This window comes from Bubalus bubalis, chromosome 20 (assembly GCF_019923935.1).
Source record: "Bubalus bubalis isolate 160015118507 breed Murrah chromosome 20, NDDB_SH_1, whole genome shotgun sequence".
Lineage (NCBI taxonomy): Eukaryota > Metazoa > Chordata > Mammalia > Artiodactyla > Bovidae > Bubalus > Bubalus bubalis.
In genome coordinates this window covers 27,968,653-27,992,707 of record NC_059176.1, presented here as the reverse complement: position 1 = coordinate 27,992,707, position 24,055 = coordinate 27,968,653, and the positions used below count along the sequence as shown (strand labels likewise).

Here is a 24,055-nt window from a genome sequence, read left to right as displayed (position 1 = left end):
TTGGAACTTTTGCTTCTAGTTCTGCAATTGCTAGTTCTTTCTACTTGATTTAGGCAAATTCTTTAATAGCTGGATCTCAGTTGCCTTACCTCTAAATAGGGATACTGAACTAATTCCTTATTCCCCAAAGTGTGTTCAGTTTTACAATAGTGTTGCAAAATATTGATTAGCAGGTATAGTTGAGAAGAGGGAGTTTTGTGGCTAAGTAATACTGGTAAATGCAGCAGTTATGCAGATTTCTTCACTGAAGAAATAAAAATTATGCAGATTTCTTCACTGAAGGATATCTCAGAGTCTTTTTTTATTCTTTTTTTTTTTTCATTTGTTTATTTGGTTGCACTGAGTCTTAGTCACTACATCAAGTCGCAAGGTCTTGTTTATTTGTAGCATGTGCAATCTAGTTCCCTGACTGGAAATCGAACCCTGAGCTCCCCCATTGGGAGCACAGAGTCTTAGCCACTGGACCAGGAAGCCCCATATCTCAGAGTCTTTATAATATGTATTACACAAACTACTTTATTCAAAAAACATTTCGAAGAACTAATTTGGTTGATATTTATTGAGCACTTACTATTTGCCAGGAATCATGTCAAGATCTTCTCTTACATTGTCTCAGTCATTCATTTCTTCAGAACAATATTTGTCAAGCTTCCTGCTATGTGACCACACTGTTCCTGGCACTGGAGATACCTCTGGGTACAAGATAAAGTCCCTAGTTTTTACCTGGGAGTGAGGTAAGGACGGACAAGAAATAGGTAAGCATGAACAAAGAAATTAGCATGCCTCATCTCATTGTATTCTCAATTACGGTGACAAGGACTATCTTTATCACGCCTATTTTATAAATACTGAGACTAAGGACTAGAGCGGGTAACATTTGAAATCACAGAGGTGGACGTGCTAGAACTAGGACTGTGTGTGCATTAAAGTCTAATTTTAAAATGTTGTTGGCATCAGGTGAACAGCATTGGGTTCATCAGTATCCTGGGTCCAGCACATACCTTGTCATCAATCCACATACAGCTCATGCCCATGGCTATTAAGGTGACCACCACTCTGCTCTGTTGTCTTGTCCACCATTCTGAAGGTCAGTGTTCTGCAAAACACCGGTTTGAGAAACAATGCAGATAGTCTAGGAGGAGGACCTCTGGCCATAATGAGACAAGCAGCAGCAAAAGATTTTGCTTATACCCAAGTGGAGATTTGGAACTCAAATGAATGAGAGGTGACAGTTTTGCAAAGTATTGCATAGTGTCTCATTAGTTATGCCTCTCAACAATTCTGAATAGAGTTAAACTATTTTTCTCTTCTTACTGTAACACACATTTTTTCTCTATAAAAAGTAAATGGTGGTGTGGAAGTTTTTGCACCTTTAATAATCTAAGGAGTGACTTGTCAGTGATAAGCTGATTTTTACAGCATATACTTTTCCTTGACACATTCCTTTGAAGAAAATTAAAAATCCAGGACCTGATTTTAATGATCCTTTGGTCTGTGATATTACTCTCAGAAAAAATAAAGTAGGGAAAAGAGAATTGTATTTTCTGTATATGACCTACTGAAATAATCAGGATTGTTGCATGTTAGTTATAATGAACTATCCTTTGAAGATATAGGCTATTTGTATATAGATAACACTTCCTTAAATGCTTTGCTATTTTTACCATTGAGAGACCCCTCATAAAGCTCAATCTAGATCTAATCTGACTTTAAAATTCCCAGATGAAAGGAGCTTGAAGGAGTTACAATTTGTAAAATCCCCACAGTTAATCACTCACATACACTATTGTGTTTAAATAATTATGTGACCACATTTGAAAAATGAAAAAAAAAAAGAAATACTGTTCTTTGTGGAGATTTGCATAAGTAAAGAGTCACAAATAATAACAACAACACAGGATAGTTTGAGGATGATGAGACCTCAGTCATTTGAGGCCTTTAGGACCACATCCCCCATTGAAACTGGAATCTCTAGCCATATAGTTCCCTCTGCTTCTGCTGGTTGACATGCAGCTGGGCCACGTTCTTCCAGTGTGCATTAGGGAAAAGAACAGGAACTGGAAAATGTATGAGAGAGTAAATGTAGTGCCATTCACCATAGACCATGTGGTTTTTTAAATATATATATATCATTTTGCTTAACAGGACTAAGGCAGAGATCACAGAGCTGACACAGTCAAGGTGAGTTAGAATGTGTTAGAGGCTGCTCCAGGAGAATGTCCAAGGCCTCAGCACTTTTATGACTTGCCACTAACCATAAGCCAAGCCTCAAAACCTCATTCTGTGCTTTTCTATGAGAAAATATGATCCACCGTGTCCAACCTTTTTAGAATAACCCAGGTTTCACAAAATGTGAAGTATAATTAAATAATATTTAACTAGATGGTCAAAGGAAGTGCATCCGCTATTCTAAACAGGTCGTGGCGGAAAACTAATTACAGATGACTGTGGAGAGAAAAGGGCACAGTGTGTAGATAGTGAGATGGAAAAACACATTACAAAGCAAAGGCCGTCTCACTTGATCTTTGAAATTATTGATTCAGGATTCCTGAGTCTTGGTTAAGAGGAAGTAAATGTTAAAGCTGTAACTCTCATCTTACACAGAGGAATGTAAGAACTCTCTACAAGAACTCTTTGGATACTCATGCAAAAGCAGAAAGAAGAGGACAACGCTTGCAAAGGAAATGTTTGCCTATCTTGCTAGAATAAAATCAGAATTAGAACCGCTTTCCAGAATGGCTGAGATAGCAAAGTTCTCTGCTTTAAAGGGGATTTAGTCCAAATAGTCCCCCTGTGCTTTGATCTTTTCTACATCATTGTTCCCAGGCTTAGACCTCCTGTGGGTCAGAAACCTACCTCTGGCCTGACACAGCCTACATTTTTATGAGGATAACACAAACAAAACACTACCTACTTGAAAAGTCCAAAAGAGGTGACTAAAGGAAATACACATGATAGGTATGGATGGCTAATTTTTTTCCCTTCAATAATTCATCAGACACATACTGAGCAATTTCTATGTCTCTACCAGATCTTGGAAACACCAGAGTGAATGACATCTTGTTTTTGGAGAGCTTTCTGTTTTTCCTTTTGTGTAATAAAAAGGATAGATAAGTCATAGGAAGCCACGCTGTGGTAGCTAACAGGGTAGATACATGGTCTGGGAGCACAGAGAAGAGATGTTTAAGAAAATCTTGGAAATCAGTGAAACCTACAAGTTGCCAAACAATAACCATGAAAAGGAGATTTGGAACACTGAATTTCCTTATGCATGATCTTTCCTTTATTCATGATCTCCTCTTGGTATCCAAGAACACAGAAGCTATCATTTTTTTTATTTTATTGTGATTGATTTGCAGTGTTGTGTTTAATTTCTACTGTATAGCATAGGGTCTCCATTATACGTACATATATTCTTTTCCATGATGGTTCATCACAGAATACTGAATATCGTTGTCTGTCTGTACTGTCATACCTTGTTTATCCATCCTATGGATACTAGTTTATATCTGCTAATCCCAACCTCCCAATCCTGCCCTTCTCTTCCCTGCCCCTGACAACCATGAGTCTGTTCTCTATATTTGTGAGCCTGTTTTTGTTTCATATTTTCACTTACGTCATATTCTAGATTCCACATATAAGTGATGTGATATGGTATTTGTCTTTTTTCTTTCTGACTTACTTCACTTAGTATGATAAGTTCTAGGTCCATCCATGTTGCTGCAAATGGCATTATTTCTTTCTTATGAAATAATGGCATTTTTCATTATTTCATATGGCTGTATATATGTACCACATCTTCTTTATTCATTCATCTATCAAGGGACATTCAGGTTGATATCATGTCTTGGCTGTTGTAAATAGCACTGCTTTGAACATAGGGGTGCATTTATCTTTTCAAATTATAGTCTTGTCTGGGTATATGCCCGGAAGTGGTTTGCTAGATAATATGGTAACTCTATTTTTAGTTTTTTGATGAACTTCCATACTGTTTTCCATAGTGACTGCACCAATTTACATTCCCACCAAGAGTGTAAGAGGGTTCAATTTTCTCCACAGCCTCTCCAGCATTTATTATTTGTAGGCCTTTTAATCATGGCCATTCTGACTGATGTGCGGTAGTATCTCATTGTTTTGATTTGCATTTTTATATTAGTGATCATGAGCATGTTTTCATGTGCCTCTTGACCATCTGTATGACTTCTTTAGAGAAATATCTATTTAGGTTTTCTGCCATTTTTTGATTGGGTTGCTTGTTTTTTAATTATTGAATTGTAGGAGCTGTTTGTATATTTTGGAAAATAAGCCCTTGTCATTTGCATCATTTGCAAATGTTTTCTCCCAGTTCATAAGTTGTCTTTCCATTTTGTTTATAGTTTCCTTTGCTATGAAAAAGCTTATAAGTTTGATTTGGTCCCATTTATTTTTGCTTTTATTTTATTGCCTTGGGAGATGAAACCCCTTTCAGAAGTCTACTCTATTTCTTTTCCCTGAATACTGTCACCCTATGCTGTGGTGAGTGGACGAGCTCTGCCTCTGAGGACCTATTCACAGTCTGCTAATAGAATGAATGTTTGTGTTCCCTCAGAATTTATATGTTGAAGCTGTAGCCCATATTGTGATGGTCCTGGGAGATGGGATCTTCGGAAGGTGATTAAGATTAGATGAGGTCCTATGGATGGAGCCTTCATGAATGAGATTAATGTGCTTAGAAGAATCACAGGAGAGATTGCTTTGTCTGCTCTCTGCCATGCAGGATACCATGAGAAAGCAGCTATCTGCAACAAGGGGGAGAAACCTCACAAGAACCTGAGCATGCCTACACCCTGATCCTAGACTTGCAGTTTCCAGAGCAGTGAGAAGTAAATTTCTGTTGTGTATAAGCCCCCACCACTCTATGTTATTTTGTTATAGCAGTCTGAGCTGACTATGACACGGCCCCTTGCTTACCTTCACTTAGTCTTACGGGTCACATTGGTCTCATGCTGTCTGAATCCTTAACCAGACTTGGTACAAAGGCAGTGCTGGGCACAGGTCCAGTTGAAGAGCTTGGCCTTCATCATTGTCTTTTAACCAAAGCACAATGTCAGCTTTGTCTCTTTTATTATGCTGATAGCCTGCACTAATCAAATTTCACATTTCTGTCCTTCTATTCATTTTTTATAGCTATCATTCCTTTAATATTTTATTACCTACTTTTTTAGAGGAAATGGTTTTTTGTCCAATGTGGCGAGGGTATGGTAGAGAAGAAGATGATTGCAAAGGATTTATCTAAATAGGGATTCACATAAAATCAGTTACTATCAGTTCAGTAAAAAATCGTGTCTATTATGGGCCAAGTGTAGGCAACTTAAATTTGGGGTATGTAACTTGATGTACCGGAGAAGGCAATGGCAACCCACTCCAGTACTCTTGCCCGGAAAATCCCATGGACAGAGAAGCCTGGTAGGCTGCAGTCCGTGGGGTCACTAAGAGTCAGACATGACTTCACTTTCCTTTTTCACTTTCATGCATTGGAGAAGGAAATGGCAACCCACTTCAGTGTTCTTGCCTGGAGAATCCCAGGGACGGGGGAGCCTGGTGGGCTGCCGTCTCTGGGGTCGCACAGAGTCGAACACAACTGAAGCGACTTAGCAGCAGCAGCAGCAACTTGATCTACATGCAAATAAACAGGTAGATGGATGGATGGATAGATGGATGGAGGTGTCTGGAAGAATAGTCAAACAGATAAGGCAGGTGTCTCTGTCCTCCGTAACGTCACCAAAAGGAAAACAGTTCACATTCCTAGTGGGTTATATGCCATAACTACAGTTGCCATGTTGTCTAAACCAAGACTGCCAAGTACTGGCATCCTTGTGTAGATAAGCTGACAGAATATTTGAAACTGAGATTGCCGAAGAGCTAGACTTAAGTTCACTCTACCTGTAACACAAGACAAAAATAAAACATTAAAAGAAAAAATCAGTTCTGAACAGGAAAAGAGGGATGTTTACACGAAGGAGTTGATACGTGGGTTGGTTGTGAGGGGCAAGCAGGCTCATTCCATTAGGCAACCAGGAAGGGCAGAGCATCGAGGTGGAGAACACACTGTGTCAAGGGCACAGGGCTGGGTTAGCTGCTACCCAGCGGGCCAGGAGGATTGGGGTTCTACCCTGAGGTGCTGGGAGATGCTTGAGAGATGGACTAGGGTTGCTGGTGAAGAAGTTTTTTGCTCCATAAGAAATGAGGAGACGGAGATGAAGTGTTTCGTTTAAACCTGAAATGAGGAGGACCAGGGAGACTGACAACCCAGCTTGAGCTCCAGAAGGGCACAAACCATGTCTCCTAGTTCAACAGAATTCCACCAGTAAACATTAGAGCTTAAAAGAAGATTAGAAGAGCTCTACTTCCTAGTCTCCCAGTCCTCATCTCCAAATGGGAAAACCCAATGACTTAAATGACTCACTGCCTGCTCAAATGACTCAGTTATTACTTGATGATAAAATCAAATTTATGCTTTGCCACTTACTATCTCTGACTTCAGGCAAATTGCTTAACTTTCCTCACCCATAAATTCATGGTTGGTGTGATGATTCAGTGATAATATATGTAAAGTGCTTTGTAACATGCCTGATATGTAGGAAGAACATAAATTAACATAAATTAAACTAAACATAAATTTATGTTAAATTAACATAAATTTTATGAACAACAAAAATAGTAACTATAATGTTATTGAAGTTCCTTGATTTTGTCCAATGCTATTTTATATATATCCGTAGGGTCCAATTCTGGCTGATCCTCTTAATCACCTGGGATGTTTTAGACAGTTACAAATTTCCTGGCCTACCCCAAGCCTACTGAATATGAATCTTGAGATGGTTAGGGAACCTGAGCTTTCAAAAATTTCTGCCAGTACGAACTAGGATTAGAAACAACTGTCCATATTTACTGCTGTTCAAACTTTATTTTTTTAGTCTTTGGTTAAGAAATAGGAATTAGGTATAGGATCAGGTGGTTGGGAAAAGGGTATTGCACATAATAGTGTGTCCCCAGCAGGTTAGAAACACGCAACTGTGCTCCCAAGAAAGGCGGGATTGGGCCACCAGATTGGAAATGGGATATTTCTCACTGGTGGAAATGATTAATTATGACCAGTTTTGCACATACATTTGCATGCCTCCTAATATCACATATGCAAACACAACTTTAATAGCATGACTTGTTTGCCAATGTTGAATGCTAACTGTAAATAATTTCTATTTTTTGTAGTGTTTAGGAAACTTCAATATGGTACTTGCTGGCAGGCAGTTGCTGTCTCCTGGATTTAGCAACATATTAAGTAATCACTACAGAAACATTTTTTCACTTACTGCTAACAAAAGAAGTCTAGACGACAATTTGTGGTTGTCTATGAAAACAGAAGATAGGTAAAGCAGAAATAATTTAAATTTAAGAAAACAAATTTAAATATGGCCTATAGTTTCCTTTTTTTTCTTACTAAGATTTTACTAACACAGAAAAAAATAGGTGATTAGAAGTTTCACCCCTTCTTTTAGGATCCTAGTTAGCCTCTCTGATGTCATCAACAACCAACATAAGGTGGGCAATAGAATAAAGGAGAGAAAATAAGCAGGCACCCTGATAAGCCAGTAGCTGGAAATATTAATCCCTGAATAACTACCTGTTAATGTCCTCCTCTCCCTGCCTTTCTTCCACCCCACCTCACCCCTACCATCCCCCAACACCCAGTCCATTGTTCTTAGTCTATATAGGAATCAAATAAACTTTTGTTTGACCTGCAGATTCCTGGGACTCCACTTTCAGAGTTTTTGATACAGTATGTCTAGGGGGTGGGAAATCTGCAATAAGAACAGTACCCTCCCTCCCTAACCAACCAACCCTGTGGTTTTGATGTAGATGGTCATCAGGACATACTTTGATAAACACTGCCTTGGGTAATGTAGAGCCTTCAGATTCAGTGGTTTCTGGTCCAGTTGCATCAACATCACCTGAGTTCATCAGACATGCAGAATGTCTGGATCCAATCCAGGTCTGTTCCAACAGAATCTGTATTTTAACAAGATCCCGAGCGTGATTCCTAGGCATTCAGGTTTAAAAAGCTTTGGTATTTCACAGACCAAAGAGAATAAGTACCTTCTCCCCTTTTTGCATGTATGAACATATTTGGGTTTTTTGTTCTGTTTTTCTGACAGTCTTCCTCTCCTCAGTTACCTGGGATTGCTGAATTCCTAAGGTCGGTCCCCAGACCTCCTGAGTCAGAAACTCTGTGTCTTGGATTCTTTTTCTCTGCCTTTCTCCCTGTCTCTCTGTCTCTTCCTCTGTCTGTATCTCTTCATCACATTCTATGTCCTTCTGTCTCTGACCCTCTCCACCTTCCCATCTCAATCCCTTTAATGAAAAAAATTGAGCACACCTCCCAGGGGATTGTGGGAGGTGGAGGGGACTTCAATATGGGCAACAGTAAAGAGACTGCCAATAGGTTTTTGTTGGTACTGTTGATTACTTTTCTGATGTTGGAGAGCTGCATTTTATCCTGCTATCTCTGCTCCCCCCCCTTTTTTTTAATTTGCAAGTGTTTGCTATAGATTATTATCATGCTATTTCTCCATGAGACTTGAATACTAGTTTATCAAAATGTCAGCATAAAGACCAAAAGTCAAGCAAATTTGCTGCAATAAGAAGAGGCTGTAAATTTACTGTCAGTTAAGAAATCCTCTCAATTCAAAGTGCAAATCTAACCAAAAGCAGTTTTTAATAATTGAGACTGAATAAGTATGAGGTTAACCCAGTGTACATGCACTTTGATCTTGTGCCTTGTTGAATTTCTCAATTTTAATAATAGGGGCTATTATTTATGCTGTAATTCTAGGAGCTATGCTATCAGAGAATGCCTAAAATATAAAATCAGGTTCCTTTTGCTAATTTCATTTGTTGAAACTCATATCTACTCCTCTTTTATTCTTTTTGAATGTTAATAATGATATATCCAGGAATAACTTTCTTCTTCAAGTCTTAATTACAGTTTGGGTGAAATACTGAACCATTTTAACATTGCAAATATTTGGCAAATAAGCCTGATAAGAGAAATTTTTATAAAGGTTTTCATTGTGTCTTGGATAAAAGCACAAAGAAATGAAACATGTGGAGAAAGACCTTTACCTCCTTGGAATTTTAAGTCTTTCTGCAATAAACACAACAGTGGAGTCATAGAAGACCAAAAAAAAAAAAAAAGACTTCCTCAAATCTAATTATCAAAAAGCAATTCATCTTGCTTGAGTATTTCAATCAACACATCCCTGAAGCCACTTTCTCAATTTGCCCTCCTGTCTGATGTATGGAATTGTGTGTGTGTGTGTGTGTGTGTGTGTGTTGTGTGTGTGTTATCATTTGGAGAAACCTCTTAGCATATGGTGGAAAAAAGGCTGTTTTGTTACTTTTATGTTTTATTTCTTAATGGCCTACTTTGCAGCAGCTTTAGTGGAATGGTTTAAGCTCAATCTGACTTTTTTGAGTCTTTTACTCTGTGACAGTGACTCAGCTGGGATAGAGCCAAGATGTTTACCTGATTGAGGCTGGGGGTGGGGGTGGGGGTGGGGGGTGCTGTGCCTCGGCCTCAGCTTTTCCTGCTTTTGCAGAGAGCTTACAAATTGTAGGCACTCAGAATAAGTGGCATCATTAGTGGGCGTAAAATACCCTAAGGGCATGGGAATGATTTGGAATTCTAGGATTCGGTAAAGACAGCGCATGCTAGGGGCTCAGGTGTCTGAGAGAACTAGTAGTACTGAAATGTGACCTTGGTTATATCAGTTGACCTTAATTCTTTACCTTTAAAATAAGGTGAATGTGGGCATTTTCTGTTTATTGAAATGCTGCTGGCTATCAGGGCAGTATTTGTCAAGCACAAGGAAATCTTTTCGCTTTAAGACAATTCTTTTAGGTAATGTTTTGCACAAGATTACTTAACATGGGCAGCTTCAATCTAAGATTCTGTGAAAATTGCATATGTCACAGAGGACATCAGCTCATAACTAGAGAGGTCATTGGCAAAATAGCTATTTCATTTCCCTGAATAGGGAGAGATGAGCTGGGCTCTTTGGAAATTTGGTGTTTTGAAATGAAAATTGAAATTGTATAAATAACTTAATCAACCAGTATTTTGTAGCCAAGGTCAAACAATCATGCCTACATTAGTATTCCCATCAAATGTGAATGGCCTTGGCAAATCAATAAAACATAAGTGCTCAACTGAATTTGTCCTGTGTAATCACTGTGTTAAGTACTGCTGGGTTTCCAGAACCTTAGCTATAGTCCTTGCCCTCCAGAGGTCTACATTCCAGACCTGTGCTATTTAACAGAACTTTCTATGATGATAGAAATACTCTTTATCTTATTGGATGGCCATTTTAATCAAAGACAAAATTAGTGTTCATAAAATCATTAGTGACTACCCATAAGGAGCTTAATAAATGTTGTCTTGGACCAAGGGTAATTTGAGCTAAGCCTTGTTAGCTAGGATAAGACAGAAGTGGAAAAGAGAAGAGAAGATGTTCTGGACAAAAAAGGTAGTAGACAGGAAGAGCTTGGTGCTATTGCTGAATAGTTATGTGATCACCTTGATGGGAGCTGAAGGAAGGTTCCTGCTAGAGCTGAAGAGGAAAGAAGACTGGCAGGGGTGGGAAGGAGGGCCCAGAGAGAACTCCTATTATATACTAAGTGCTTCACATGTATAATATAATTTAATCCTCACAACCAACTGAATAGTTGCTGTTATTATCTTTATGTATGCTCAGGGAGGAGAAGGCAATGGCAACCCACTCTGGTATTCTTGCCTGGAAAATCCCATGGATGGAGGAGCCTGGTAGGCTGCAGTCCATGGGGTCGCTAAGAGTCCGACACGACTGAGTGACTTCACTTTCACTTTTCACTTTCATGCCTTGGAGAAGGAAATGGCAACCCCCTCCAGTGTTCTTGCCTGGAGAATCCCGGGGGTGGGGGAGCCTGGTGGGCTGCCATCTATGGGGTCGCACAGAGTTGGACACGACTGAAGCGACTTAGCAGCAGCAGCATGCTCAGGGAAAAGATTCAGGGGAGTTAAATAATTTCCCCCAAGATCACCCGTTAGAGTAGTGAGCCAAGGTTTAGAACTCAGGCAGCTTTCCTCCAGATTCCATACTTTTTTAAAAAATAATCATTTTATTTATTTTTGACCGTGCTGAGTCTTCGTTGCTGTGCGGACTTTTTTCTAGTTGTGCTGAGTGGGGTTGCTGCTCTCTAGTTGCGATGCATAGGCTTCTCATTGCGGTGGCTTCTTTTCTTGCAGAGCAAGGCTCTAAGGCATGCAGGCTTCCGCAGTCGCAGCACATGGCTTTGATAGTTGCGGCTCCCAGGCTCTAGAGCGCAGGTTCAGTAGTCGTGGGCTTAGTTGCTCTGCACCATGTAGGATCTTCCCAGATCATGGAAAACCCATGTATCTAGCATTGGCAGGCCAACTCTTCAACACTGAGCCACCAAGGAAACCCCAGATGTCATACTTTTTAATCACCTCACTCCACTGCAGTGGTTGAGAATTTGAGCTCTGGGATCATCACACTTCCATCTCTATTAGCTTGTGACAATAGGCATCCGTAAATTGAGGACAGAAAAAGCACATTATTTGAGGTTATTGTACTAGGATCACATAAGATATTTCATGTACAGCACCTAGTAGTTCCTGGCACATAATAAGGGTTCAATAAATCTTTGTCTAATCTCATGTTAGAAATAGAGGCAGCAAAGAAATTAGGGCTAGCTTGAGTAGGCATTAGGCAATCATTGCATCTTCTTAAACTGAGTTTTGATGTATTAAAACTATTCTAAAGGACAGAATGGAAGAAAGAAGGGAATACTGGGATGAAGAAAACCTCCAAGACGCAGGCAACCTCACATTCAACAGATGAAAGAAATGTAATTTTATTTTCCCCTGGAAATAAAAGTAATATATATTGATTGGAGATAATTTAAAAATGTTAGAGGATAAGAAAGAAATTAAAATCACCCGTAATACATCAAAGAGATGATTGCCATCAGTATTTTGGCATATATCCTTCCAGGTTTTATGTGTATGCATTAATGCATTTTTAAAGTTTACCATATTCACCTCCAGTAAAATTCACATTTTTTGTGTACTGTGGAGTTTTGATAAGTGCACACTGTCCTGTTAGCACCAGCACAATCAAGTTACAAAACAGTTCTATCAACCTCAAAAAAAATTCCTTTCATTGCCCTTATAGTCAGCCTCTCCTCTTACTCTCATCTCCAGCCCCTGGTGACCACTGATCTGTTTTCTTTCTCTAATTTTGCCTTCTCTGGAATGTCATATAAGTAGACTTGTGCAAGATGTAATCTTTTGAGTCTGGCTTTTTTCTCTTAGTATAAGGCATTTGAGATTCATCCATGTTGTTATGTGTATGAACAGTTCATTTTTTTTTTTATGACTAAGATTTCACTGATAGATAGATGTACCACAACTTGTTTCCATTCACTCTAAGTACGTTTTGAGTTGTCTCCAGTTTTTGGCGATTTGAATAAAGCCACTGGGAAATAATTTTCATTTCTCTTTGGTGAATATCTAGGAATGGAATTGCTAGATTATTTGTTAGGTAAAGGTTTAACTTTATAAGAAAATACTGAACAATTTTCCAGGCTGACTATATAACATTTGCATTTCCAATAGCAACTCTAAGGGTTCCATCGCTCCACAGCCTAACAAGCACTTAGTATAATTATTTTTTAATGTCACCGTAACAGGTATATGGTGGTATATAATGGTGGTTTTAATTCACATTTAACTAATAACTAATGTTGTTTAGATGTATTTTTTTAATCTTCAAATAGAGAAAATTTATTTCTTCTTTTCTGAACAATGTGCCTGTTCCTCTTGCCTTATTGCACTGGCCAGCATCTTCAATGTGATGTTTAGTAGCCCTGGTGAGAGCAGACAGCCTTACTTTGCTCCTGTGCTAAGTATGATGTTAGCTGTAGGTTTTTTGTAGATGCCTTGAATTAGGCTGCACAACTTCCCTTCACTTCCTAACTTGTAAAGAGTATCATGAGTAAATATAGAATTCTTTCAAATGCTTTTGTGTGAATATTGAGATGGTCATGTGATTTTTCTTCTTTAGTCTATTGATATGGTGAATTACATTGATTGATTTTTTTAATGTTGAACCAGCCTTGCATTCCCACTTAGTCATGATATATTAATCTTTCTATATGCTGTTGTATTTTATTTGCTGGTATATGTGTTTGTGTATATGTGAGTCGAGAAGGTGACCTGGAGAAGGGAATGGCTACCCAGTCCAGTATTCTTGTCTGGAGAATCCCATGGACAGAGGAGCCTAGCGGGCTTCAGCCATGGGGTTACAAAGAGTCAGACAAGACTGAGTGACTTTAACACACACACACACACACACATTTATTTAAAACAAAACCAGGATGGTACTGTATATACTGGCTTGTAATCTCTTTTTAAAAGCATACTTTCTTTAATCTACAAGAAATACATGTTTGCAAAAATACATTCTTTCTGGTTACTCTGGCAGGTTAATTTATCTTTCCTACATTTTCTCTTGGTAGAGGAGTTATGTGTATTTTGTTTTAGGTTTACTAAAATAAAAACTGGGCTGAGGAATTTCCAACCCACACAAATTAACTCTTCTAATTAGCTGATAAACTTTGAGAACTATCTGCATCTTTGATGAAATTTGAAGGGAAAACTGCTCTAAGTTTTCAAAGCCATTATGAATGCTGAGAGCAAAGGAATGATTGTTGATTCCTGAAACCCAGGTACTCGTCAGGAACCTGGGAAGTTGAAAATCTCTATCTTATGATAGTAACCTTAAACAACTTTAGCATACATCAGAGATCTCTGATGTTTGTAAAGAAAGTTCTCTTCCATTAAAAAATACTTGTGTAGATGGCTATAGCTGCAGATTTACGTGCTGCTGCTGCTGCTAAGTTGCTTCGGTCGTGTCTGACTCTGTGCGACCCCATAGACTGCAGCCCACCAGGCTCCCCCGTCCCTGGGATTCTCCAGGCAAGAACACTGGAGTGGGTTGCTATTTCCTTCTCCAATGCATGAAAGTGAAAAGTGAAAGGGAAGTCGCTCGGTCGAGTCCGACTCTTAGCGACCCTATGGACTGCAGCCCACCAGGCTCCTCCATCCATGGGATTTTCCAGGCAAGAGTACTGGAGTGGGGTGCCATTGCCTTCTCTGGCAGATTTGCATATACATATGCAAATACATAAAACACTGAAAAGAGAGCATCAACAACCTTTTGATAAATTATATTCTGAAGCATTTTTTTATTTTGAGATTTTCTTCCCCCCGGGATAAGTAAGTTTTTTCATTAAAAAAACAAAACAAAACAAAACAGAAATGTGAATGTTTTCAACTAGAAACATACATCCAAGACTGATACTCACTAAGTACCCACTTTAGGCTTATTTTTAGAATTCCAAGAATCTGCTTTTTTTCCCCAAGTTTTATTTTAGAAAAAGCAATCTAGCTACTCTTAAGATGCTCATAAAGAAAATGGAATTGCTGTATTTTATATGTGAGTCAGAGCTCAAGATAATGGTGAATCTTGCCGAAGGCTTCAGGGATACTAAGCATGAAGTTTGGGAGGAGTTAGGTTTTCATTGGTGTCCTTCTTTCCCAGGCTGGAGTTCAAATGAGTCTGAGTCTCTCAAAATGTTTGCACGAGAGGATGAACTTCAATGTTTGCATCATTTCCCCTGTTTTACACTCTCCTCGCATAGACCACAGCTGAGAGTTTTAGAGAAAAGGCGCTTTCGGCAAGTGCAAAGTGGTATTGTCATGTTGCTACTGGAGCTGTCTGTGAGAGCCAAGAAAATAGGACAGAATAAAAAGGAAGTAAAATAAGTCATAGTGAAACCCTCTCTCTCAGAGGAAGGAGAGCAAACATTGAAATATTGCTTTTTCCTGGCTGCTTATTAAAGGGGAAATTTGCCTACTGTGCTGGAAGAGTCTTTTATCCATCATTCAGTTGATGTGAAGCTTCCAACTTGAGGTTTGTTTTTGTATGCACAACCCATTCTATTTCTTAAGGTGAACTCTACTGACAGTGAGTATTGAACAGATTCAGCATTTCTCTGATTATAAAAGATGTTGATTTGTTTTCATCCTTCAATAATTTAAACTAGTCCAATTGTCTGAAACAGATCAATTTAAACTGTTGCAAAGTCCCTTCAAATTTCTGAAGTATATGAAGTCATTATTTATAGGAGAATGGAAGTCTTACTTTTAATATGGATCCATTTGTTTGATTTAAATGTTATTTGGTTATCTTGTAGAACTCACATAATTTTGTCATTTTCAGAAATGTTTAGGTACAGGGTATTATAAATCAATTAGCTAATATAAAAACCTGGAGTTTATAGATACAGAATTGTAGTGCCACATTATGCAATTAAATATCCCACATTCTGTTTTCATAAGTCCAAGGTCATTGGTCTAAATTACAATTATATAATGTCTGTTATGATTGTTGGTGAGTGGTAGAATTCGACTAATTATTGTCTAAACAGTGAAAGTTGGCTGGGACTCAAACTGCAACAAATGCTTTTTTATATGAGAAGAGTAAAGAAACTGAATGCTTTTTCCTTTTGTCATTTATTACGTTAGGCTGCAATTAATCATAATACTGTGCTGAGGGTGTGTAGAAAGCTGTCCTTATTTTCCAGGATCATCTTTCTTGAATGGGATGGAAGGTAACCCTCAGAGAAAAATACATGATCATGTTTAGAGAAACATCACATTGACTGGCTAATTGGAAGGACAGTGGAAAAATCCCACAGGAAATGGTCTGAAGCTTGTGACTTTTACAGTCAATGCTCTTCTTAGACAGAGCAAACATTCCATTTAATGGCATAAAAATCTGTTTAAATTGAAAGTACCATCTGCCCAACCTTCTTATCTGACCATGGGTTCAAAAATAACCAATGCCGGATAAGGAAATAAAATGTTTAAATAATAAAATGTCATGAAATACGGAATGAATTTGGATATAAAATAGTAAGAGTGTGATTACAAATTAGGAGACTGCCTTTTGAAAAGGCACTAGTACTTCAGGGAAACAATATATTTTAAATTTACTAAAACACCTTCTTATCCTTTCCAACCTTTTCTAGTTATTTCTTTGTTTTGACCAGAAACGTTGAATGAATTGATGAAGAGAATTTGGTCATTGTCACTTCATAAAGGCATGGAGATTTCTTTGAGTACAGATAACACAGAAACCACCGCCCCCCTGGCCCCCACCCCCGCCGCCCCGCCAAGTAAGAATAGAAGAGGTAGGGAAGAAAATAGTATACACTATTTAGCTGTGCACACAAACGTGTTAGGAACTGCACAGGCTTCTTGGAATTTCTTAGCTTCTCTCCTGGAGCTGAGGAGCCCCCTGGTCCCTAGAGGTGAGGTCCCTAGAGTTCTTATAAACTCTATAAAAGTCCATTGCTCACAAGGTTCTGGGGGGACACCCCAGGGGCCCAGAGTTGGCAACAAGTTTCTTCCATGAACCTCAAAGCAATGAGATTTTCTCAGTCAATTCCATCTGTCTTATGGTCACTTCCCTCAAATTCTACATAGTTACCCCTTTTTCCCCATCCTTTTGCAAAGAACTTTTTAACTTGGAATATGTTTACAGAGGCTGTATCCCTAAACATTGTATCCTTGGTGTCAGAAAATTCCTATTGAAAAAAATGCTAGATTAGATAGCTTCCATGCTAATCTGACATTCCAAAATTAATGGTATGGTTCTGAAGTACTGAATGATATAAATTGCCTTACATACAGCACAATGTAGCATAAATAAAAACACAAGTTCCTTATTTAACTCTCATTTGAACATTTTATGCTGCTCACCTTAAGGATTGTCTCCTTTCCTTGGCAACTAACAATAGGTAAGCAGAGACAGGCTGACCATTGTGGAGTTGGACTTCCTGGAAGCAAACGAGGCCTTCTGGAAGGCCATATAGCACATCTTTTAAACATGTCAGATATGGAACCCAGTTGCCTGGGTTAAATTCTCATCCTTCCATTACCAGCTCTGAATCCTTAAGCCAATGGTTTAACTTCCATAGATCTCAGTTTCCTCATTTGTAAAATGGAATATATAATTATATGTACCTCAGAGGATCACTGTGAGAATTAACCAAAATTGTTCATATCAAACACTTGATAAATTTTAGCTGCCATTATTATTAATTCATTTCATCTACCTTGATATTCCTCCATCTGGCATTTCAGACACAAGGATTATTCAGAATTACTATTGAGAATGATTTAGCCTACTCAAATTCTGAATGCCTAAACAACAATTCTAGAAAAAGTTATGTATCCTTTAGATATAATACAGACACATTACAACAAAGTCCTGCTCTCTGGCTTTCCCCTCAGCACTGATAGAGCATCCTTAGACCACAATTATACCCAAAGTTTTTTAAGTGGACACAAAACCTCTAAAAAATTAGGTAAATGCACAATTTGCCGGTCAAGTAGCATCCCAATGATTTTGAACATCATGATAACAGAAGTTTCTGATCCACTGGGACATACTCTTCTTATTTTTCTAAGTAGAGAGAGCTGTAGTTCCACCAGCCCCTTTTTGGCTCATAGAACTATTTCTTCAGTTTTGAAGATGCAGTACAATGTGAAGGGAGAAGATGCTTGAGCACCTATATAGCCTGCTGCCACCTGGTCTTTTATGGTTTGTCAGGGGTTTGGTTCAGGAGTTCATATTTTGGGTTATTGGTAGATTAGAGGTTATTGGCTAGAATTTTTTCTAAGCCATAAAAATAGTTACTTTGGTTTTTTAGGGCATAGCATTCATGAATGTTATTAAAGATTAGTATGGAGTATAAAAATTTGTTTTTCTTAGAATTCTTGACCTAAAAAAGTAACCTTTTCATTTTAACTTGTGAGCTTACCTTGCAGTACAAATAAATAGACTGTAGCAATATTACATTGCTTAGCTGCAGCAGCAAACATTTTATCTTTCTTGGATGCTGCAAAATCATAAACTGAAGAAGTCAAAGTCAATTTATGAGCTCTCTAAGATCTGGCTTACGAAATAGTTAGAAAATAGATTGAAAACATATATTTATCCTTATGATACATGCAAAATAATCTTAGTACACTTCCCTAAGTGCCTCTACTATGCTACACTGGCTATGTAAGATTATGAATGCATTGAGTTTACTTAATATGATGCTTTTGGGAATGTGTATAATTGAAAGCTTCAGAGATAAAACTAGCATCAATTGAGTTGAAAAGTTCCTTTTTAAATAAGAGCTATTAAATTATACTGCAAAATGCTGGAGAAAATATTGCACACTATCTAAATGTGAAATTAATGTCTCCCTCAACATTGCTGTAAGTAGTGCGTTTCAACTTAGTTCATAATTGAGTGAATTGTTTCTTTTGTTTCCGACGATTCAGATTTCCCAAGTAATAATACATGGTATTGTTTCTTCATTTCTTTCTGTAACCAAAGTTGCTGCTGGACTAGGCTGTTTGAACAAGAAAATTAGTGCCTTCAGTTCAGTTCAGTTCAGTGGCTCAGTCATGTCCAACTCTTTGTGACCCCATGAATCGCAGCACACCAGGCCTCCCTGTCCATCACTAACTCCTGGAGTTCACTCAAACTCACGTTCAGTTCAGTTCAGTTCAGTCGCTCAGTCGTGTCTGACTCTTTGCGACCCCATGAATCACAGCACGCCAGGCCTCCCTGTCCATCACCAACTCCCGGAGTTCACTCAGACTCACGTCCATTGAGTCAGTGATGCCATCCAGCCATCTCATCCTCTGTCGTCCCCTTCTCCTCCTGCCCCCAATCCCTCCCAGCATCAGTCTTTTCCAATGAGTCAACTCTTCGCATGAGGTGGCCAAAGTACTGGAGTTTCAGCTTCAGCATCATTCCTTCCAAAGAAATCCCAGGACTGATCTCCTTCAGAATGGACTGGTTGCATCTCCTTGCAGTCCAAGGGACTCTCAAGAGTCTTCTCCAACACCACAGTTCAAAAGCATCAATACTTCGGCGCTCAGCCTTCTTCACAGTCCAACTCTCACGTCCATACATGACCACAGGAAAAACCATAGCCTTGACTAGACGAACCTTTGTTGGCAAAGTAATGTCTCTGCTTTTGAATATGCTATCTAGGTTGGTCATAACTTTCCTTCCAAGGAGTAAGCGTCTTTTAATTTCATGGCTGCAGTCACCATCTGCAGTGATTTTGGAGCCCAGAAAAATAAAGTCTGACACTGTTTCCACTGTTTCCCCATCTATTTCCCATGAAGTGATGGGACCAGATGCCATGATCTTCGTTTTCTGAATGTTGAGCTTTAAGCCAACTTTTTCACTCTCCACTTTCACTTTCATCAAGAGGCTTTTGGTTCCTCTTCACTTTCTGCCATAAGGGTGGTGTCATCTGCATATCTGAGGTTATCGATATTTCTCCCGGCAATCTTAAGGTGTTAATCAGTCACAGAGCTGAGAGGAATATTTCAAGGTAAATAAACACAATTTTCCGAAAGTGAGCAAGTTTGCTTCCTGATTTTCCTCAAACCATAGGTATTTCACCATGGTCTTCCTTATCTTTTGTAACTTGTGGCTTCACTCATATAACTTATTTCACTTCTTAGGTTTATCTCCATGGACACTAACCATCAATAAATCATACTTTGGGCATTTAAAAACAAGATATAAATCAGCAATTCTCAACCTGTGTTTTGAATATCCAAGGGTGTGTTAATGTAAATCAAGGGGTGTCTTTAGTTCTTTAAAAGCTAACTCAAAATTGCATTGGACTGCAAGTACTCTGCCTGGAAAATCCATGGACAGAGGAGCCTGGTCGGCTGCAGTCCATGGGGTTGCTGAGAGTCGGACACGATTGAGCGACTTCACTTTCACGTTTTACTTTCATGCATTGGAGAAGGAAATAGCAACCTACTCCAGTATTCTTGCCTGGAGAATCCCAGGGACAGGGAAGCCTTGTGGGCTGCCATCTATGGGGTCACACGGAGTCAGACAGGACTGAAGCGACTTAGCAGCAGCAGCAGCAAGATGCTACTGAAAACTAGAATGAATGATTTGCAACAACTTGCCTTTTAAGATTTAAAATACAGTTGCCCTCAAACAGCATGGGGATTTAAGGCCCCACTTTCTACTCAGTGGAAAATCCTCCAGTAACTTTAAAGTTGACCCTCTGTGTCTATGGATCTGTATCCACAGATTCAACTGAGGGTCATTTAGTATTATAGTATTTACTATTTTAAAAAATCCACATGTAAGTGGACCAGCACAGTTCTAACTTGTATCATTCAAGAGTCTACTGTATATATACAAAAAGGATTCTTAGGATGGCTATAACTACTTGATTGTGTGGGTGTGCTCAGGCGTGTCTGACTCTTTGCAACCCTTTGGACTGTAGCCTCCCAGGATCCTCTGCCCATGGGCTTTCTCAGGCAAGAATACTGGAAGGGGTTGCCATTTCTTCCTCCAGGGAATCTTCCCCACCCAGGAATCAAACCTGCATCTCCTTCATTGCAGGCAGATCCCTTACCTGCTGAGCCATCAGGAAATTGAAGAAATCAGTTGCTAAGCAAACAACTGAATGGTTTTAAAATGTAACTTGCACTTACTTCCAGTTTTGGATTCCCATTCCCTTTCCCCAGATCCATGATATTGAGAGGCACTGTGTTGATATTATAAAACTTATAGAGAAAGCAGACTCTGCTTATCAGATTTCACCATTGAAATGTTTAGGCTCTAGAGACCATTTTCATTTTAAAAATTGGCTTTCTTTAGCCAAATAAAATCATAGATGTGTGATTTTAGAAACTCTTCATTTGTAAAGAAGCAAAGGCCCCCAGCAATTCAAAGGAATTATTTGAGTTTACCCAACCAGTTAGCAACAGAGTTCCACCAAGTACTTGGGTGCCTTCCCACCAGTATTGTATTTTTTCCCCAAAACACCAAACTATAATCTCATTGGCATATATCCATCATACATTTTAGAACAAAATGAGTGACAAAGCAAGGGAATAGGAAATTGAGAATTAGAAATTTCAGGTAGGGTCAATGACATTGTATCTTAAAGTATAATCTGGTGATCACCTATATTAATTACTTGGATGTTTAAAATCTAGATTCCTGGACCTGGGGTCTAGATAGTAAACCCCAGACCTACTGAATTTCAGTCTTTCAGTGATAGAACCCAGTAATACTCAATTTAAACAAGCTCTGTAGGTGATTTTTCCATACCCTAATGATATTCTACATGTTTCACTAGAATGTTATTTAAAATGTTTTAAGCTATCAATATAATAGATTCCCATTTGAGAACTGTATCAAATATTGCAAAGGATTCTGAGGGGTCATGGAGAGGAGACTTGGGGCGAAAGGGAAGGGCCTTGAGTTTAGGTTCCAGTCCAGGCTCTTCCACTTTGCTATGTCAGTCTGGGCAAGACACTTAACTCTCTGAGTCCCCAGTTTTTTCTTTTCTAAGATAAGAATACTGCCACCCTTGGAGGATTGCTAAGAGATAATGGATATAAAATACCTGGCAGGCACTGGGCCTAGCATAGTAGAGGCATGTAACTATTAATTACTGTCATTACCTAAGCTAGTATAACTATTATTTCCCATGCCTCTTCCTTTATCATGTAAAGTAGAAATACACTGAATTCTACATTGTTTCAGACCTAGCTACCATCCGTGGATTATTTCTGTCCTCCACTTCTCCTCCTATTGTCTGTGGCTTCCTGCCTACCTCTTGGCCATTTCACTGTCTATTAGTTACCTCCACCAGGAGGAAGGGAAAATAAGAGATTCAATTCAAAACACCTATTTTCCTCATTTGTTGTTACTTTTACCAAAAAGTTTGGTTTGAGAGAAAGAGGCTGAATCACTGGCCAAATAACATTTTTTGGTTTTTTGAGAATTGAGTTTCTCTATTTTGTAGATAATTTCTGTTCCTGCTCTTGAGATGGATAAGTGGTAGTCATCTACTTGACATGCTCTCATTTGAAAAGTTTAGTCAACATCGCATGATAAAGGGATATTTCTAAATGAATCATTTGAATCTTGTTTCTTTCCTTACATTTTAGGGAAACTGGGAAGATTTGGTTTAGTGAAACTCATTAAGATCCCACAGAGCAGGAACCCGAGTATGAAGTAGGTCAAATTCAATCTCCTGGTCATGCCCTTCAGGCACTGCTGATGCGAGCGTCTAGCGTGGCACAAGTGGATTGTATGTGGATGGAATCCTAGATCGCAGAGCTGCTCAGTACAGCTCGTACCTGATGAGAAGGTGCTTGCACACAGTCCTGCAGCCCGGAGTCTAGTTTCCATGTAAAATGCCCTTGGTTCCTACAAATCTTCAAGTTTTTCCTCATGAAAAGCTCTTAGTGTTAGGTGTCTGCTGGTTGGAAAGGAGAGCCGCCTCTTAGCTACATGAACTGTGAGCTTCCAGAGGTGATAAAAGCCAAAACATCAAAGGTGAGTGTAGCGGTGGGGGGGGGGTGGGGGAGGGAGCGGTTGATGAGGGGATTTTCTCTTAACCATGCTGATGTATAGTCAGTCTGGCAGGAGGGTAAGGGTGAGGCGTGGCTATCTGGAGGCCTGGTCTTTTCTCCTCCCTACTCTGTACCTATTGCCAGTCCTGTGTCCTGACAGGGTACCCGATCCTGGCCATAGATGAATGGATAATGTGGGTGAGAGGTGTGGCATGAGTGGTCCACTAGAATAGCATCTTCTTGAGGGTAGATATTTTGGGGGGGGTGGGGGAGGGGCTTGGGTTTTTTGAGGTGTTTTCCTTTCTCTTTTTGGGTGCACTGGCTCTTCACTGCTGTGTGTGGGCTTTCTCTAGATGCAGTGCCAAGGCTTCCCATTGCGGTGGCTTCTCTTGTTGCAGAGCATGGACTCTAGGGCTCCTGGACTTCAGCAGTTGCAGTGTATTGACTCAGTAGTTGTGGTGTGTGGACTTAGTTGCTCCGTGGCATGTGGAGTCTTCCCAGACCAGGGGTGGAACCCGTGTTGCCTGCATTGGCAAGTGGATTCTTTACCACTTGACCACCAGGGAAGTCCCTTGTTTTTTGTTTTTAATTAGTTTCTTTTCAAATATTTTATTGGAACAGTGTTGTGCTAGTTTCAGATGTACAGCAAATTGACTCAGTTATACACATACATATATTCATTCTGTTTTAGATTCTTTTCTCGTATAGGTTATCACAGAATATTGAATAGAGTGTACCAGTAGTTCCATGTTAGTTATCTATCTTATATATAGTAGTGTGTGTGTGTTCATGCCAAGCTCCTGACTTATCCCTGAGGGTAGATATTTTTTTAATTTATTTTATTGCTTTTATTTTAAATTTATTTTATTGGTGTAGTTGATTTATAACATTGTGTTAATTTTTGCTGTACAGCAAAGTAGTTCAGTTGAGTTGGCCAAAAAGTTCATTTATAACATCTTACAGAAAATTTGAATGAGTTTTTGCCCAGCCAATGCATTCTTTTTCATATTCTTTTACATTTTGGTTTATCACAGGCTATTGAATATGGTCCCCTGTGCTATACAATAGGACTTTGTTGTTTATCTGTCTTATATAATAGTTTGCATCTGTTAATCCCTAACTCTCAGTCCACCGCTCCTGTACCCACTTTTCCTTCTGGCAGCCACAACTGTGTCCTCTATGTTTATGAGACTGTTGTATTTCGTAGATAAGCTTCTTTGTGTCATATTGTAGATTCCACGTATAAGTGATATGAAATAATATTTGTCTTTCTCTTTCTGACTTACTTCACTTAATATGTTCATCCCTAGTTCCATTCTTGTTGCTGCAAATGGCATTATTTCATTCTTTTTTATGAGTAAGTAGGTGGCTCAGTGGTAAAGAATCTAGCTGCCAATAGAGACACAGAAGACATGGGTTCAATCCCTGGGTTGGGAAGATCCTCTGAAGGAGGAAATGTCAACCTTCTCCAGTATT

The 24,055-nt window shown here is 39.0% G+C and overlaps 1 protein-coding gene across 1 annotated transcript in view; it reads left to right on the top strand.

The window, feature by feature from the left end:
- NUBPL (nucleotide binding protein like) overlaps window positions 1-24,055 on the top strand; it is a 457,415-nt gene that overhangs the window by 394,975 nt on the left and 38,385 nt on the right. The window contains exons 15-16 of the mRNA XM_045163735.1: window positions 617-1,087; window positions 2,146-2,181. The gene's annotated coding sequence lies outside the window, so the exon portion shown is untranslated. The remainder of the gene's footprint in view (window positions 1-616; window positions 1,088-2,145; window positions 2,182-24,055) is intronic.